The 19,554-nt window shown below is 44.6% G+C and overlaps 1 protein-coding gene and 1 long non-coding RNA gene across 2 annotated transcripts in view; one reads left to right on the forward strand and one right to left on the reverse strand.

Annotated features, from left to right (window-relative positions):
* LMX1B (LIM homeobox transcription factor 1 beta) overlaps window positions 1-19,554 on the reverse strand; it is an 86,700-nt gene that overhangs the window by 52,582 nt on the left and 14,564 nt on the right. The gene's annotated exons all lie outside the window — the stretch shown is intronic.
* On the forward strand, window positions 5,651-7,482 carry LOC139806652 (uncharacterized). Its single transcript, XR_011730311.1, has 2 exons — window positions 5,651-5,771; window positions 7,179-7,482. It is a non-coding gene; the product is annotated as an uncharacterized lncRNA (long non-coding RNA).

A 19,554-nucleotide genomic window follows, 5' to 3' on the forward strand; every position in this document is an offset into this window, starting at 1 on the left:
GAAAAGTGTGCCACAATCAGCCAACAAGCTCAAACACCAGCCCACTTCAATGCAAGCAAGCAGAACTGCCAGAAGCCACTTCAAAATCTACATCAGCCTTTCCTGGTGAGAGGACACAGAAGACCAAGAGCCTGAAGTGGCTGTGGACAATCCTACTGACCTGACAGAGTAGGGCAGTGCCTGTGCAAGTTGTGTATCCTGCCAAAATTGGTGGGCATGGCTCCATTGCTGTGGGGGGGCCAATGGTCTGCCACAAAGCTCATCTACCTTCCCATCACAGTAAGTTTAGCTTGCATTAATTTCATGAACTCAGAACTGCAGGTGTCAGCATTCATGCAACTGCCTCTACAGGCCCTTTACTGGAGTCTAATTGTCCAGCAGCTTGTGCATAATAACACAAAAAAGTTATCCCAGTCTGGAACTGGGACTCCTTCTGGCACCTTCTTACCTGTCCATAGAAAGAGACATGACACAAGAACTTTTCTCACCTGCTCCATAAATTTCTCAAACTTTTTTTATGATTAAAGTTACTTCTAGCCCATTCCCCTTTGAAGCAAGAGGAAGAAATGTGTCAAGACTCTTTCTGATCTGACTGGTACCTTATTGGACATGTCCTGAAGGTCCACCTCAGCCTGCTCAGGCTGTGCTGAAAGCACCATGCCCCTTTCAACCCTATGGCTTCTATTTTTCTGAGTACAACAAGCAGAATTCTTTCCACATATTTCAAATCTGATCTCACAGGTAGAAACAGAAGAACCATGCCACAGAGCTCTGTAAAGTCCCATCTATCACCTCTCAATTATCCATCAGTTAAAGCTAATGTTTCCTGCCTGTAAAATAAGTCTTTAATGTGAGTCTCTGAACAAAATTCAGGAAGGAGCTGGCAATACCTACAGACATTCATACACAACCCACTGAATTCAGAGAGCCTGAACAGGCATGTGTGGTGTCTGGGAAAGTTTAAGTTCCCGGAGCCCTCCCTGTAGGGCATTTGTGGTGTTGAAACACTTTAGGCTGCTCCAGCTGGGATTCAGCAAGTCTGTTTGGTGGGGATGTGACACAGCCCTCTGCAACCTCACTCAGCCAGCTGACAACCTTTTCCAGTGGAAACAACAGGGGTTTGCTTACTGTGTTTGCTTTCTCACTTCCAACCTTAAAAAAAATCCACTACAATCTTAACTTTCATACACCAAAACAGGCATCTTTCACACACTAAATATATAGTCTACACACTCACAAGACATGTACTTACCACACACTTAAAGAACACTATTATGAGTGAAGGGTCATATTGTAAACAGAAAAACAACTTTCTACTTCAGCTGCCATAGGTCCAGATGCTCTCTCTTTTCTGCAACACTCCAGACACTTATTAAAAACAACATACCAGGTATTACAACTATTAAACTGTTAGATACAATTTACAATGGCAATAACCCACTTGTCACTGGTCTATGCTAAAGTTAACCAGAAGTTTGTCAGATATTTAACAGGCTGTGGAGCAAACTGAGTTTGTGACTTGTTTCACAGAAGTTTGCTCAGTTATTTCTTAAAATCTCTAGCTTTTGTTTTAACTCAGCTTGCTCCAGTTAAGAAAGATGTGAGGCTAACTGATACAGGGCTTTTTATTGTGGTCCATTTACACAAAGTGTTCCACTTCATCTTTGCTCCCCACAAAATCTGAACAATTTAAATGTGTGAGAACATGTCCCACTCACTGTAAACACACTGCTGTTGGCATCCCCACCAAGGCAAGTACTGCAAAAACAAACCAGCCCAGCCTCCAAGCACTAGGATGCAGCATTGGAAGCAAACAGTAAGAGCTAAAGACAACAATGCCCAAATGAACATTTCCACACTACAAGTCCCTAACTTCAACTTGTTGCCTGCCACCTCCAGCTAAATTCAGAGAATTTAGCCCCAAACTTGCCTGGATTTCCCGCTTAACAAAGGATCCCTGCGTTCAGCAATTCCACCAGATAAAACAGGCTTACAAAACGTCAATTTTCTAAATTTATTTCTGAAGAGCTGCTAATTCAGGGCCTGATACCATGTGCAGGTTTTGCCTGAGCAGGAGCCCTGCCTGGTGTAATCGTTTCCCGCTGTGAGGGCACAGTGTCTGGATCAAGGCTCCCAGATGACACACTTCTGCCTGACATCAGGCTGGATCAGCTGCTTCTCTGTGCCATCAGCACAATCCTTCAACAATCTCTCACCAGCCAACTTTCTCATTCAGTGACACAAGTGTTGTCAGTGTAGGAACTGCTTTTTTTCCCCTTATTGCATCAGTCTCAGGGGAATGAACTGGGAGGTGCAGATTTTATTATGCTAATGAAATAAGAACACAACAGCCCTCTGAAGCATTCAAGGCAGTCTCAGGGCAGTGCTAAAAACTTCTCACACAGGAAAAACAGATACAAGGCTGGCTTTGAAAGTGGGCATCTTCTACACTAACCACTGCATAGTCAGAAAACCACAGCTGCCCACCACATGAGCAAGCTCAGGAGGATGGTGCTGGGTGTGCTGACAGTGCAACACCAAGAGTGCTCCTGCAGCCCAGAGCAGCTCAAGATGCTCAGTACTCTGCACCTATGGCCTCAGCACGGACCAGCCCCCAGCCAAGCTGTGCCAGAGCAAGTGTTCTTGCTTGCCTTCCTAATGGAGAGGTGAAGAAGGGCCTCCCAGGGTGATTCTAACATAGGAGCTACTCCTCCCCAACTTTCTTTTTGACTCTTCTATAAGCAAGAGTTTTTATCAGTGCATATCTTGCAGCACAGCAGCAATTCAGGTTGCAGTGTAAGAACCCACACGATTTCTGCTGGATGTCCAGCCTTTGGTGATGCTATGCACATCCCCTCTCTAGAGCAGCTGTTTGCCCCATCGTGCTCCTGCAGGATACACAGAACAGCTTGGGTCTTCCAGAAGGATGGGGGGGGAACAAAAAACCCACAACAGGCCATTATTAAAATTAGTTTAGTAAACAATAATCATAGGAATAGTTAATAAGCAGAGCCTTTCTGTGTTAAGTAGGAAATTAGATCCACTACCCCATTACTGTTTTGAGTGAGAAAGCAATGATGCCTTTAATTATGCATAGTCTGCTTTATTTGAACTGTGCTGGCTGTTGTGAGGGAAATAATCAATGTAAACGCCTCCTGAGGTCGCTCCTGAGGCAGACGTGAAATGAACTAAGTGAGCAGAGCAGTGTGTATAATCATATCAAGCAAATCCCCAGGTACCAGCCCGAGAATCACACATACATATGATTTATACACTCTCAACAACTCAACACTGACACCCCGAGCCATTTCAACAGCAAAGCTTGCATATTGCTTTGAATTCTTATCTACACACAGTGAGCTGACGTTGTAACGAGTTCTGTGTATTTTATCATGAATATAGGTTACACAGAATTATGAGGAAATCTTGTTTGATAGCAAATTATGGAACTTATTTTTAAAACCAGTTTGTATTCTAGGGGTTTTAAGCAGAAGTCCCCAGATAATTTCTTCAGGGCTAAAGATAATTTTCAGTAGAAGTTCAACATGAAGAAAGATTAGAATCAAATCCTACTTTAGTGAAAGATGCAAGAATAGTTCTGGAGGTACCCTTTAACTTATATATTGCTATAGTATTTATCCAGTATCAACCTTTTATCTGAATTTGTTTACAAAGTTACCCAGCTTTCTTGTTGATTTTTTTTTTATTTTTGAGTTCAAGTATTTTAAAAATTAGTATCTATTTCTAGTTTGAATTGGCAGCATGCATGTTAAAACTGAGGGAGAGAATCCAACGCCTGAAACAAGACTTTCTGGGTCAGATTCTTTTACTTTGTAAACTTTGTAACTGTAGCTTTGTAACTGATAACAACCATAGCTTGCACAGCCCACTCCTGGAACAGCCACCAAGAACCACTCTTTTCTGGAAGAGAAACTCTTCCAGAATCCCTCAAGGACTGGCATACCTTCTCCAGCAGCTCACTCACCCCCATTGCAAGTGGCTGCTTGGCCAGACCCCATGGCCACCCCCCCACCCAGGACTGGGGTGCCAGGCCTTGGGGCCAGCAGCAACCTTCAGCTGCATCCAGCAGGAAGAACCAGGCATGGATCAGAGGAGGACAAAACCTGGCTGATTTACATCCCTCTGAACCTAACTGCTTCAGTTTGCACCCTGTAAATCATACCTGCCAGCAAATAATCCTGCCACTCCCTCGAATGCAGCCCCTGTCTGAGAGAGATTTGACAACAAGACTCAGGTATCACAAGTCCCAGGTCAACACATCCATCATCCCTTGGAGATGGCACACAAGTCCTACCCTAGACCATTCTTCACAGCTGCTTGCTGCAAGAACCCCCTTCAGCTAACCCTGACAAGCTGGTTTTCTCCCAGCCCATCTGCTGCAGCCACAAAACCCTGATGTTGCACCTGTAACATCACCTTCATTGCCATGGAGACAGGTCTGCACCACGTCACCTGTGAACAGAACCATGGAAAGTTTTTTTTTTTGTTTGTTCACAGCTGAACTACTGCAGCACTAACTCAGCACAGCTTTCTGCAATCTCGTAGCTGCTGGTAAAGGATCCATGTAATTCAGACAGAAGTTTCTCAGTGTGCATTTGGATGTTTGTGCCTGGACATCTGCTCTCCACTCCAAATGCAAGGTTTCTGCAGGTCCCACATCCGTGTGTTAAAGGGAGTTTGATCTTTTGCAGTGACACATACTGGCGTGAACTTCACCCTAAGGAGTTAAATCAGCTTTTGCTATGGAAACTCTGAGGATAGAAATAGAACCCCCTGCTCTAAAGGATTTGTACTGTGCATGATTTAAGGGGGCTCATTGAACTATCCTGTGCAGTTTTTGTTGTTGCACAGAAATGATATTTGTCAAAAATTTATCTTTCACCAAGATTAATTTGAATAGGTTCTGCTGTACTGGCCATATTGTGGGAAAACACCAGCACCTCCCTGTCAGATGGAAAAGACAAGCTTATACTTCTTAGCATTTTGGCTAGAAATAACAGTTTTACAGAGTAGGAGCTGTGCTATTGCTATGGTGGTCTATAGTTATTATACATAACCATCCAACCTCTCCCTAAGCACGTTACCATAAATCTTGAACTGTAAGAATGCCTGAAGATAGGAATCCATGATCACGAAGTATTATTTCATATGACTTCAGAATTTTCAAGCCTGCAAGTACAACAGCTATCCCCAAAACATGCAGATTTGAATGCAGAAATATTGTTCACTGATTTTAGGTTTGTTTTTTTACTTGGACTATTTTGATCACCTGAAAATAAATTGTAAGCACAAAGGCATATCCTGTCACCATGGACTTGGCAGCCCCGGGAAGAAGTGACCAGTGTGAGTTCTGAGTGAGGGTCAAGGCAGAGATCAGAGGAAGTATCCCCTGACTGCTGCCTGGGCAGCATCACCCACAGAGGATGTGCCCTTGCTGAGTAAGAGCTGGAGCATTTCTAATCCCAGCTTCTTACTTTACCCCTATATAACATGTACAAGACATAAAGTATTTCTCAACAGTTTAGGAATTGCGAGCACCAGTGAAGTGACACATCCCAGCAGAGCAGTGCTGGGGCGGGTCTGCCAGCTGAGCTGAACAATGGGCTTTGTCAGGGCAACCACAGAACGTGGAGATGCTCCAGGAGCCTTGAATAGGCTCCTATGCCACACACACAGCTGGAATGACCTGAAATTCCTGTCCCCTCTCCTGAAATACTACAAGCAGAAGCTAACAAGGTTTCCAGGCCAGGGTAGGACCCAGGGGCCAGCTGCCCTTCTCCACCTGTGGGGCTGTGCTGGCTGAGTGGGCATTCCCACGGGCTCATCCTGCAGGCAGGGCTCAGGGGATGGCCCAGCCGTGCACACATATGCACACAAACATCTGCACACACTCACATTTTCCAGCCCCTTAAAGAAAATAAATCGCATGAACGTCATGCATATTTTAAGCCCATACCCCAGGGGATTTTCAGACCAAAAATGTCTTAACCAGAAAACTTTGTATTTTCCTTGCTCTCAAAAACTCAGAAGAATTCATACACAAACGATGACAAATACTTCATTCAAAGAGACAGTTACTCCCAGAGCAAAGGGAATAGGGCCAGCTCAAGTAGTTAGAATGGCTGCATGCAGCTAGCCCCTTTGCTCAAGACCACAGGAATTGTTTATCACTGAGACTCTCCCAGGCTAATTGAAACCAGCCCTGACTTTTGAACCTGCCAGCACTAAAGAAACTTTAAGTGTTTTCTCCTACTGAGATTTGGCCTATGGGGACTGCTCATTGCTCACCCCTCCGTCGTTTTCAGTTCATTTTATTTCCACCTTGAATGAATCCTTAGTCTAAAAGGATTTTTCTGGTAAAATACTTCATTAATAGGACAATGAAATTTTGAGATGATGTTGCTCCCTTTGCATCCTTCAAAGGACACTGATAATCAAGTTTTAATCCATGCATTAAAAACCTCACTTATGAGACAATTTCAATAGGATCTTTGTGGTTTACATTTTACCAACACAAGTTGCTGACACTGGGAGTGTATCCCATGGTCTCACTTGAGATTTTCACAAGTTCTTTGGAACAGAAATATATGCAGGGAATTGGAAAGAGAGTCCAAGTCAACCTCAAGCTGGTTTAACATTTCTTTAAAGTAACCCGAAAAACACTACCATCTACAGCAGCCTGCCCTTATGGCACATGCTGCACTGGACAGGGAGGTCAGCCTGCCCTATACAGGAAGGGGGAATGGCTTTTTTTCCCAGCACATATCTTAATTTGGACACTGAGATAACAGGACACCCATGTACAACAATTGCCTACGAAAAAACATGTTGGAAAACATTGCAACCATGACGCTCTCCTGTTAACATGCAATCAACAGCCTTATCATTGATGCAGAAGCTGATATAGGTCGCATAGCAAGGTCCTGGCAACCTGACATCCTAAACTCTCTTCTAGATCTTCTAAACCCCCCCCCAGAACACTGCTCAGTGTATCACAGATTAAGTCAGGACAAGCAGGCAGGCAGCAGCACATTTATCTTCTCTGCAAACATCAGTTCCAAGAGAGATTTTACAGATAAGACAAGTTCATTCAAACTCATTCATCTGAGAATAGAAACCTGAGCCAAAACTAACATGCATTTTATGCTTATTTACAGACCACCAGAGACTAAAAGATTCACCAAGAAACTCACAGGTATCTTCTCTGCAACTGGAGTGAAGTGCCACAGACTCATTCTCCTGGAGGCTTCACTGCACGCAGCTTCAGATCCTTCCCCTGGCTCTTCTCCTCTTGTGGTCCTGCAGCATCTTGATCATGCTGTGGAACTGACCTTTGTCCATACAGCATCAAGAGATCACTTTATGCCTGTTGCTGTCTGGACAGGCCATCCACCTAGTTACCACAGTAGCCAAACAATTCCTTGCCCACAGGCTCAAAGAAATAAATTCTCTGCTCCCTTAGGGATGAGCATATCCATTTGCCCAGAAGCCTGGGGCACCCTGAGGAACAGTCCTGCTCTTGTGCCTCCAGCCACTCTCCTGCTGCAGCCCAGCACACCACCTAGGAACCACCCCAGAGGCCAAGATGCCCTTTTCCATCTCCTGATGAGCAGCAGCATCTGAAACCAATAACGAGGAGCTATGGACCTCACCTGGGCGCTACCAGGCCTCTCAGAAGCAGAGGCTCAGGTAGAAGTAGTGCAATGGTTTAGATCTTTGTCTTCAGGATGATTCTGAGATTCAGTAATGATACTGGATCACTTGCTTGAAGTCCCTGCTCCTTCTCTGACATCTTCTGCATATGGTACATGCAGCTATTAGTTGCCTCTGCATGTAGAATGCAAGTGATGGCTTGAAAAAAAGAGGCCAGTTAAGTTAAAAACTTTGTGTGGGTTGTGTCCAGAGGACTGCAGTGCTCAAATGTTGTCAGCTCATAGATGGTCAGCAGACAGGTCATTTCATACATAAGTAAGATAGTGGGGATGTCAATGAACAAAAGAGAGATGAAGAAAGAGCTTTCTCAGTGAACATAGGTCATTATATCCTGTAGAAAATGGACCAGCTGAACCCTCTTTTTCATTACACACCTTTGCCCAATCTTGCCTCATTTGGATGTATGGCCACTAAACCAACAACCTCATCAAGAGAGGACACAGAGCAGCCATACCTCTGCTGGGGGGAAGGGCATGACAGAGCAAGCAGCTTGTGACAGGAGTTAGTTGCAGTGTCTACACTTCCAAGAGCTCTGCAGGCCACAGCACCAGTATCTTCTACACATGCCAACACTTTCAAACTGTGGGCACTCCCTCCTGACAGGATGCTGGAATGCTTGGGGGCTTTGGATTCACTCCTGGAGCTGAACCACCGTGTCAGCACGGCACTGTGCCCAGGCTGAGAAAAGTGGAGGCGTAAGAGTCAAGTTCACCTGGAAGTGGGACAGGGGGTAAAACAGCTTGGGAAATGCTGACAGAGGCTGGTTGACACTCAGCCTGTCCTGAGGAAGCCTCAGGAATGCCTTTGTGCTCAGTATCGTGCAGAGATCAGCCTGGCAGGCTCACACGTGCACAGCAGTGGTTTCCCCTGGGACCTAAGCACCCGCAGCAGGATCCCAGCACCCGTGTGTGGGAGCATCCTGGGGGCACACGGGGAGTTCTGTCCCCCCACTCACACAAGGCCAGCCCTGCCTTATCCCCTCCTGGCAGCCTCCTGAAGGGAGGAGCTTCTCACACTGCTGCTGTGCCCAAGGACGTCGCTGTATGCGTGTGCCACCTCAGCACAGACAGCAGAGTGCTGCCTCTGCCAAGAGGACGTTGCCTTTGTACCAGGCACTAACAGCAGCACCATAGACCTGGGAGGGAATGGTGGGGATGGACTGCTCCTGCCCAGGTAAGGACAGGCTGCTCCTGCCCAGGTGAGGACAGACTGACTGCTCCTGCCCACTTAGTTGCTGCAGGCAGCTGAGCTGCCCAGAACAAAACACACAAAGCAACTCTGCTGGTGAAAGGTGAAGATGTCCTGGCAGGAGCTGAGGCTGCACAGGACATGGATGCTTTTATGTTCTTCAGATGAATCAAGTAAATCCTCTGCCTGCAAAATGGAAACACAAAACCAGTTTCTGTTCATTTAAAGCAACCACACACATTAATTACAGATGTTAGAAGTTACTCTGTATTTATACTTAATAGCAGCATCTTTACTGGGGGATTGAGAGTTCACACACACCTGACAGCCCTTTGCTGGAATGTCTGAGCTAGATAAAATTGCATGAACTTCACATCATCTTTGCCCTGCTTTGGTGAAAGTTTTGCAGATTTACACTGCTGGGAAACAAAAATTTGGCTGTAAAAATGTGAAATTACAGTTCTAACCTTTACAAAATCCCAGCATCACAAACTGAACTCAAATACAAGGCCCCAAATATTTTGTTTTTAAAAATTCTTGCATTTTTAAGCATGAACTCATTCTAGCCCATGTGACTCTAGCTGGCAGCCAGCTTAGCACTGCTCCCTACTGTCAGTACTAAACCAAACAGAAATTTACAGCCTTTCCTCCACTCAAAATTGTCACAGAGCAGAATATTAAAACCAAGGAGAACATCTGGTGATTAAACCCTTTGTGCAGGTCAGAAGATTTGCTATTTATTCATTATGGGTAATCAGAGTAAACATCCGTCACTATAATATCCTGTCCTTATCAGAATTTCTCTTTATCTTTTTTTTTTTTTTTTTTTGCACCTTTTCTGTACTCTAACCCCAGAATTTGCACTCTGTTTATTGTCCACCAAAAGTCCACTCTGCACTTGATGTGGACAGTTTCTGTTCCCAGCCATCATGGCATTTCTAAATGCATGTTGAAAGGTTTATTTTGAAGAATGAGTTATTTGGTTTGCTTTTCACAAACATGTCTACATGTAAAGCTTAATTGCCAGGCTGTTTCAGAAAGGATATGCAAAAGCATATTGAAAACAACAGCTTTAAACTAAAAAGTCAAGGGAGATGTTTCTCACCCTTCCTTACTCAGAAGACAGGGTGAGCACTGCCCTAACATCCCCAGAGAGGGAGCCAGGATAATGCCCCTGCCTCTGCTGCTCTGTGACTAGTCTGGAAGAGGAGAGACAGGAGAGAGAAAACTGCAGGGAAAGTGATGCACTGCAGAAGAATGGCCACAGAAGTGTGCTCACATCTGCCTGCCAAGTCTCCATAACTCTGTAACAGAAGATGAATGCACAGATTCTCTCTAGTATTCAGTTATTTCCCTCTTCTTAGTACAGCAGCTGGGCAAAGGTGTCGTTGTCCCTTACCTACATAACTTCTGCATAGCAGCTGATGGGAATGCTGTGTGCTTTAGGCAGGAAATGTAGAATGAAGATTTTGGTGTTCTTTTTAGTTTTGTTTTTGTTTTTGTTTTTTTTTTCTTTCTCCAGAACACCACAAGTTGGGTGTTTTAGCAGCATCCTAGCTCTGTTTTCCTACCCAGGTATCTTGCCAAGAGTGCTAGCATAGCTAAAACACAAGACAGTACCTACCCTGAGCCCTGGCTGACCCATACTTGATAGTCCTGTTTTTTTTCCTGGGGTATTAATTCATAAAAGATTCTGCAGATCCACCTAAAGCTCCTTCCTCTCTGAATTTCTTCATGATGCAATCCATTGAAGTTTCAGGATGGTCTTTATTACAGCATATGCTGAGGCTTCAAACATAAAGTAACATTCTAAAACAGCAGCATCTGTCTCCACAGGCAGGAAAACGCTTTTGTTATCATCTTGAACTGTTACACATAGCAAGAGACGCAGTTCAAGTAGTAAACTCTTGATCTTCACCCAAAAGTCTCTACTTTCACTTATCAGCCTGACATCTCACAGTGGGGCCACCTGGCCAGACGATGGGGCTGGCTCCAGGGCCCGCAGACTGGAACCAGACCGCTGAGGGAACGGGGCGGTCGGCGGTGGCCAGCTCCAGGGACCCTCCAGCACAGTTCAAAGTGACATGTTTCAAACACTCCTTTCCTCCATACCCCATCGCCTTCAAAGCACAAACAGCTTTATTGCCTGGAGCATGGGAAGGCTTCGTTCAGGCAGTTGCTCTCGGCTGAGGAAGGCGCGGGGTTGTGCAGAGACCTCCGCATCCCGTGCGTTTCCAGGATTTTTCTGAGGGTTTTTAAAGCCAATGCCTTCACTCTAGTCCGTTCTTTGATTTTTGCCATCCCATTTCTGCCAGACCCTTCCAGTTCTCTGTCAGATCTCGCATGCTAATTTTAAGCAGAAATATAGTAACACCCCCCCCCCCCAAAAAAAAAAAAAAAAAAAAAGAGAAATAAAAGCTCCCCAGCAATTGGACTCTGAAGTTCAAGACAAAACTTCTCTGAAGTAGAAAATGAGTTAACACATAATTAGGGGTTTTCCCAAAGAGGCTGAATAATTTATGGAAAGTTACTGACATGTTCCTGACATGTTTAGTCCAGTTACGCCTTTGTACAATATTAGGCTGTGACATCACAGCACTAAAAGACAATGTTTTCAAAAGAAAACTCAATTATTCTGAAGCTAATAGGGCAGAAGCTCCAGAGCTCCAGAAACTGCTAAACTTAGACCATTTCCCTAAATCACTATTTTATAAAAGGAAAACATTCCTGGCTGTGTGCAATGTGTGCTGAAGTCACTGGATCCCACTTGTAACAACTTTCCTTCCCCTTGTCACAGCTTAAATTAACTGTGCTCACAAGGAGGCAAATGAACAGAACCAGAGCCCTCTGCCTAAGTCCTTCAGCAATTTGTTACCAAAATTGGTCCCGGAGCAAAGACTTATTCACCACTGTTCAAAAAGGGTCAGTCTAGATCCAAATGAGCAAGCCTTTCATACTGATAAATGGATTAATGGAGTACATATTTTGCAGAGAGCTGAAGGAAAATAACTGTCCTTAAACAAAGAGAGGGTGCTTCTTTCTCTGTGAAGATACAGACACTGTTTATCTAATGGTTGGAAAGTTTACAAGAAAACAGCAAACTTCGTGCTGTGGTTGTTGAACTGAAGTAGTACTTTACTAGAACCAGGTTTTTTCGGTAATTTTGCGGTTGTAACAACTATTTTCTTTACATACTGCTATAGAAAAGGGACTCTTTTTAACTTAATTGAAGACACTATCAAGAGTAAATATACTGGGGCTTTTAATAAAAACAGTATGAGGAGAACATTCAAAGCTAAATAATCAGAAGCAATTTGTGTTCATGAGCAGAATGATGTGTCATTTTTTTCCCTTGCAACACTCTGTACTGGATCAGTTTTGAGACTGTGGCAAACTTTAAACCTATCTTAAAATAATGAACAGCAGTGAGGGTTGAAGATAGTTTGAAAAATACACTGGAAAGAGAAAACATATGCCACAGAGTGTGGTGCAAAAGTCATATTTCATGCATGACTTTAGAGAATGTTAATAAGGATTAGAACCATATTTCAGCAGAATAACAATCAGTCAAAGAAGTGTAATTAATTTTTCTTTAGATCTCTGTTAGACAAAAATACAGGAGAGATAGCATTGTTGCCTATAGATTTCACTCCAGCTAAGAAATATAGCCCTTAAATACACATTGTAATTGCACACTATAACTGGAGTGTGGTACATGAGTAATTTGCTTTATAGTTGTTCATTTTATAATATTATGAAGCCAAAAATATTTTAAACTTCAATTTTTTTGCTTTCGCCAATAAATATGATTAAGATAATACATCCAAAAACATATGTAAGCTGTGTATGTGGGACATATGGAAAGCAGATGGGTTCTTAATTTACATATGACCTAAAAAAATCAGCTGATTACCAGAGATGGTACTTTGTGAAGCTGTTTTGGGCTCAGAAGCATTGTTGCTAGCTCAGCACCATTTCAAAGTAGGCAGTTTGATCCTCTTCTATCTGAAACCCCAACACTGCAGAAAGAAAGCATCCCTGGAGCAGTGACCATTTGGCTTCACACAGCCCAGAAATGGAAAAGTAAGAGCATTTGTTTCTATATACAATTGTTATTTAAAACCTTTCTTTAGTATTTTAAGTGTATGTTCCAGCATATGCTTACAAAACTCCAGTTTTGCCCTTAATAGTGCTCTTTCAAGCATAATCATAATAAAGGCCATGCTCAGTTTCCATTATAAGCCCAACTCTGAATGCCAAAATCAAAAGTCAGAGCTGTGTCCCTCTCACTGGCAGGAAATCATGTCGAGGTGGTGGTCACTTTTTTCCAAAATCACTATGGATCAGGCAAGATCAACCTTGTAATAGAGGTTGTCTGGGAACCATGTTCCAGTTTTCAATTTTTTAGCTGTACCTGAAAAGAAAACAGTAACTTACCATCAGGCATAAAAGGCAATGAACATCTTCGCCTGTGAAGCTCCCTCAGTAGCTTGTGCAGCCAAGAAGGGAAGTTCCTGTGTCAGCTGGAAGCAGCAGAAGTTAAAGCTGGGCTGCAAAGTGGAGCACCAGAAATACGGTGTTCCTGTATTTTCTTAAAGCAAAGAATTTAACATTTTCTAGCCTTTTTCTGAGAAGAGACGGTTCAAATCTCAGGGCAGACTGTCAGTGGGACAGGACAGCTTTTCCAAAACATAAGCTAATTGAACACACCCCTGGTAAATAAAGACACATTTTTCAGGCAGGCGTTTGTCACAGTTAGGAAATTCTCACTCTTCTGCCAGGCTCCAGCTTGGCAGCATCTACGGGAATGGCTCCAGCCAGAGTCCCCCTTGCCAAGGTGCCAAGATGCAAACCCAGAGCTCCCACCAGTGCCACGGTGAGGGGCTGGGCAGGGGCAGAATCAGGACCAGGACCAGGACCAGGACCAGGACCAGGACCAGGACCAGGACCAGGACCAGGACCAGGACCAGGACCAGGACCAGGACCAGGACCAGGACCAGGACCAGGATAGAGCCATAGGCAGAGGGCTGCAGCTCTGGCCAGTACTGCAGCAGCCCCTTCTTCCACCCCTCCTGCAGCAGATGTGGGGAACCTTCCCTCCTCCCAGCAAAACACAGGAAAGACCTTGCACAGCCCCTGCACTCCCTCAATCCAACAGACAGCATTTTTTCTTTAAAGCAAACAATATTTTAAAATCTGTCCCTCCTCTCCTTCCTGCTGACCTGGAATTTGGGGGTTTGCTGGTGCAGCAGTGGCTGCAGTGAGACAAAGCCTCACTGCTGGCACAGGGTCTTCCCCCAGGGCCTGGGCACAGAGAGGGTCTCCCTCCAGCAGACCCCAGCATGAGCCCGAGCACTGCAGGACTGCTGGTTGCTGCTTCTCCTGTGTTAAAGCTTTGAACCAGATACAATCAGGGGTTGTTTCCCTGCAATGTGCACTTAAATCCATAGGCTGGGGCGATGTCTCAGCTCCTATCCATGGGGATGGGTGGTCAGTGTCACCAGCACCTGGCAGACCTATGGCTGAGCAATGCCTCCTCCTCCTCCTCCCCTCTGCCAGTATTTTTTGTTCTTGTCTGATAATCTGTCCTCTTTCCAGGAAATTTCTGTTTATATCAGAGAAGGCAATGGGACATGCAGTTATTGTTGGACGCCTGTCTAATAATGACTTTTCCTCTGGCTCTGCTTCTCTGCAGACAATCCTCCTCCATGGGCCTCCCTCCCAAGGCTGGCTGTACCCACTGCTGGTCTGGTGTCCCCTGTCACCACCAACACACATGGGGCAGTGTTTGGAACACACTCCACAGGGAGAAATTAAAATCCCACCCTACTTTTCAGAGCTACCCAATGTAATAAGCACAGAAATTCTTCCACAATATGTCCTAAAAACTTAATTCTGTGAGATACAGCATTGCTACACCAAGGAACAGATAAAAAGGGCTGCAGAGATGAACCCAGCCTGTAGGCTGTTGGGGGCATTTTATCTTCATCATCAGAGACCTCATGATCTGAAACATCTGCATTGTCTTTCACTGGTCATCAAACCCACTGTCCCTCTGAACTCCAAATGTTTCCCTTCTCTGCTGTTCGATGCCTCCCTGGGTCACAGGCCCTTGCACACAAATCATTCCAGCCTTCGGAGGGGGCTGAGAGGAAAGCAGGGAGGCTCTGAAATTCAATCCCCAAAGGTTTTTTTTTTCTTTCTTTTTCTTTTCTTTTTTTTCTTTCTCTCTCTCTCTCTCCTTTTTTTTTTTTTTTTTTTTTTTTTTTGGCCCAAACAAAAGTTATTTTTCTTTCAATAAGGACACTTTAGCATGGAGCATTGCTAAGGCAGAAAGAGCACCCCGGACTGGCAGTGGGTAAAGGGCTGCTTCCCGTTTTCTGACCCTCTTGCTCAAAGGAGGGCAGGATGGATGTGCCAGGAGGAGCTATTGTGTGCAGCTTGGGGACAGTCTGGGAGGACAGGGTTTGATTGCCTCTGGAAGATACAGAACATGCTGCATTGCCTATGTCCTTATGAAAACAGCCCTGATTGCTGTCACTGCTGGGACCCTGCACAGGCATTGCTGCTTATGAGCTGCAGCCTCAAACCCACCAGCTGCGGGGGGAGAGACCCCAGTTTCTCATTGTTAAACCCATGAGATGAATGGGATCCCAGGTGGCTTCCTCAGGTCACCTCTCCTGAAATACACACAGCCTCACCCTGATTGCTTGGGTCTGCACATTTCCCATGTGCTACAGCGCATGTTCCTGCACTTCAGCAAGGCTGTCTGAGAAGTCTGATGTTTTGAGGATTCTTCACAGCTTTACTGAACCCCATCCCCAAGCACAACCTGACATCACACTGGCTGCCACCACTCACCTCTTAGCTAAATGACCTTAAAAATTTACAGACGTTTTATAGACTCCTTCAGCAGCCTGGGCAAGGAGCTGGGTGCTCAGGGCTGTGTTCAGCCCTCTACTTCCAGCTGTTCTTGCTGCAGAGACCGCTGCTGAACTGATCCCTGACAACTGATTCCGAGATTCATGCAGAGCTGTGTGCTTAAAGCAAACACACTCTGCTAAAGGAAAGCCACCACCTGGTAGATTCCTTCTCTTGCTGCTATATTTTTTTTTTTTTCTTTCTTTTTCTAAGTAAGGCAGGGTGCATGTTCCTCTGCTTGCACTGTATGACTGCAGCTACTGGTGCTTAAGGTGGAAAAACAAATTGCAGCAGTGAACTGCTCTGCACACCCCAGACAGAACTTTCCCATCCCTACTCCTGGTGCAGCAACGCTCCTCAGAGGACATGGGAAGAAATGGAGTGTCCCAGCAGAGAGCACACCCGGGACAGGCCCCAGCCTGCAGGAACCCTGGCAGGCTGCTTTGCAAAGGACTTTTGAGATCTGCTGGAGGAAACTGCCACGAGAGGCACAAGCATCTCCCAAAGATGAGATGTGTGCTCAAACTGGGGAGCACCAGGTCGCCAGGAGACTGGGTGGGGGGACAGGGAGGAGAAAGGGGAATTCCTGGAAGATTTTAAAAAACATTTAATTAGGACTGACTCTTAACATCTCAAATTACGTTCAAAATGTGCATAGAGATGAAAAATAGAGGAGCTGGACACGCCTTCTAGAACTAGGACTGGTGAGTAGTGCCGACTGCACCAGCTTGTAGCAGATCAGCTAAAGGAAGTTTTACACAGTATCTCTCCCAGTAGGTGCCAGGCTGGGTGAAAATAAAAAAAAATTCTTTAAAATCTTCCATTCCCTTGCTTTTTTAAAAAATATTTAACACAAGAAAAAGCTAATTAGTCTATCCCCCAGAATGCATACTTTTAAAATTTCCCAGACCTCTGTTTCAAAAATTACAGAAACCAGTATAAACTTCACAAATCCACCAAGAAGGCAACTCTTCAAATACCTGTGGTTTCCCACATTTTCCAAGGAAAACAAAAAGATTTATAGTTTCTCATGTTAAATCTGAGAGGCTAAACTTTGAGAGACATACTTGCCCACCTGCTGCATGTGTATTAGTTCTAGCTGAAGAGAAGTCAATAAAAATGGAGAAAGAAGAATTTGCAGAGCTGGTTAAAGTAATAAGATTTGTTTCAGAGCATCTGATCTTTAGACTAACAGACTTCCAAACAGTTGGACAAGTAAATAAAGCACCACAGGGAACCGCTAGTTGAAATAGGTTACCGCAGGGATATGCACAAAGGAATTCCTACAACTAAGAAAGGGCTGGAGCTATGAAACTTATAATACAAGCGACTGGGATGAATTGCTGACTTCTACAACACTTAGGAGTGAATTCTACAGGCAGCCACTCTTTAAGGAGGGCATAAAACTTTGTTCTGAGCTTCAGGAAGTATTAGACCGAATAACAATTGCTGCTGAGCCACAACATTTTGCACTTCGTGTCGATCCTCTGCTGCTGAGAAGATAAGGTTTTTTAGTTCCATTTACTCCTTTTTCTGGATGGAAAGCTTACACGTGACCCAAAAGGAAATATTTCCTCAAAACACCTCATTTTCTTTAGAAAAATGAAAAGAAAACCCACACAATAAAGTCAGCCTGTGAATCCTCCTACCATCTTCCTGGGGTCTTTCTGCCCCATATGCTCAGCTTCCCCTGGATGGCACCAGAACAGCAAATTCCCAGGGCAGGGCAGGGAGAAGCCTCAGCTCTGCTCTGGCAGCAGTGTGCAGGCAGACAGCAAATCGGGAGATGTCCCATGTCCATCCAGCGACGAGGGGGTGGAGGTGACACTGTTGTAAGGTGCCATCTGATCAGGACTTCTTTTCTGTGCCTGACATGAATAAGGGGATTAGGACGGCAAGTTTCCGTGAGCTCACTCTATCCGACAAAAGGCCCTGAGGTTTAGTGTCACACTGCCTGATAAAAGTACAGGAGGCTGTCAATCAAGGGCTCCTAGGTACTTGTGTCTGTGACATAATCTTATTAGAAGATAAACCAGTGAAATCCTTTTCATGATGAAAAGTTACATTTAATTGCTCTTCTGCTTTTCTTCTCTTTCTCCTGCTCATTTGTCCATTTAAGTTTGTTAATATTCACTATTACAAGAATATAACAGCACACAGATGCAAGCCATCTACACTACAGCCAAGCTCATAATAAAGGAGCAGCTAAGGATCCTGAAGGAGGGCAGTATCTGTGTGGAAACAGCATCAGTTGTGATCTTTTAAACAGAAGGTCAAAAGAGTTACTGAATTAATTAGCAGGAGTGCTCATCCACAAGGATAAAGTTAAATGTTATGTCAGTTGCTTTAACACCAAAGTAAGCTGGTCAAAAAGACTGAAAAATGGTAAAGCTCAGTTCCTGTGCAACAAACAAAGGGAGACTTTTAATATCCTCTTACAGAGGCATATCCATATGAGCCTTAGCAATGTGACTCAGACAATTTCAGGTTGGTTTTTTCAGTTTCACAAACAGGGAGCTGATGCTGATGGCATGAATCACTGCACCCAGCTGTGAGTGAATTAGAAGAAACTTCACCAGAGCCTGAAGGGTAGACTTGGGAGCATCAGCATCTCCTGCATGCCCACCGTGGTCCCCAGGACACAGGGAGCAGGTCAGGATTCACCCTGTGCCACCCCAGCCAGGGCAACCAGAGGACCCCCTACAGCATGAAGCTCTCCATGCCCAGAGCAAGGCTCAAGAGGCACAGGCAAGGTCCACATGGGGCTCTCTTCTAGGGACAGAGACTCTGCTCCCCAGAACCCTGCAGCAAGCAGCCCACACGATGCTCCTGCCCTGACCTCTGGGCACAGCTCCCTGCAAACATGGATTTGACATCCCCATCCGTGGTCCCCTGCCTTACCAAGGCACTGGCCACCAGCCTGAGCCCCAGCAGGTCACCGTGCTGGCAGCCAGGAGACAGGAGGGAGGGCAGCACAGGGGTTAGCCAAGGCTCTGCCAGCACATAAAGGGAGAGTTGCTCCGGTTACTGTGGCTCAGATTGCCCCAGAAAATGCCTCTGGGAGGTAAATGAGCACTCACCATGCAGTTCAGTGGCCCTAAGGCTGCCAGTTCTTCAACTATCTGTGCATGGAACTTTACCCTGTAAATAGCTACTGAGGAGACTGAGTAAAATTAACCCCTAGCCCAAGCAAGAAGCTATGCTTCTCAAAAAAATGTATTTTTAAACCATTGTATAATTGCCACAATCATAAACTACAAACATATTCTCAATAAATTATTAGTGCCATTTAGTGCCACGGAGTCCCACTAAAACAGGTTTTACACAAAATGCCAGAGTGTGCATATTATCCAAATAATTTAGCTCCACAAATGTAAAATGTTTAAAGAAAAAATTAATTCCATTCATTTTACGGTGTTCCTTACTTTATCTAAGCATCTGTCTGACTGAGAACAAACTAGCACTTTAAGCTGAAATGCTTTGAGAAATTAAATGTTTAATTCTCTCCCATAACTCAGATGATCTTAAAGAAAATAAGTCCTCTAGAGTTCTTCCAGAAAACCACATTTTCATTTAAGGACTAACACAAAAATTTGACAAATGTTTTAATACTTTGCTTTTTTAGTAAAAGTATGCATGAAAAATCATAAGAGACCAGGATTAGAGGGGTTGACAGAAGAACAAAAGCAGCTGAAAAATGTGATTTAACAT

This window comes from Heliangelus exortis, chromosome 22 (genome assembly GCF_036169615.1).
Source record: "Heliangelus exortis chromosome 22, bHelExo1.hap1, whole genome shotgun sequence".
In the NCBI taxonomy this organism is placed as follows: domain Eukaryota; kingdom Metazoa; phylum Chordata; class Aves; order Apodiformes; family Trochilidae; genus Heliangelus; species Heliangelus exortis.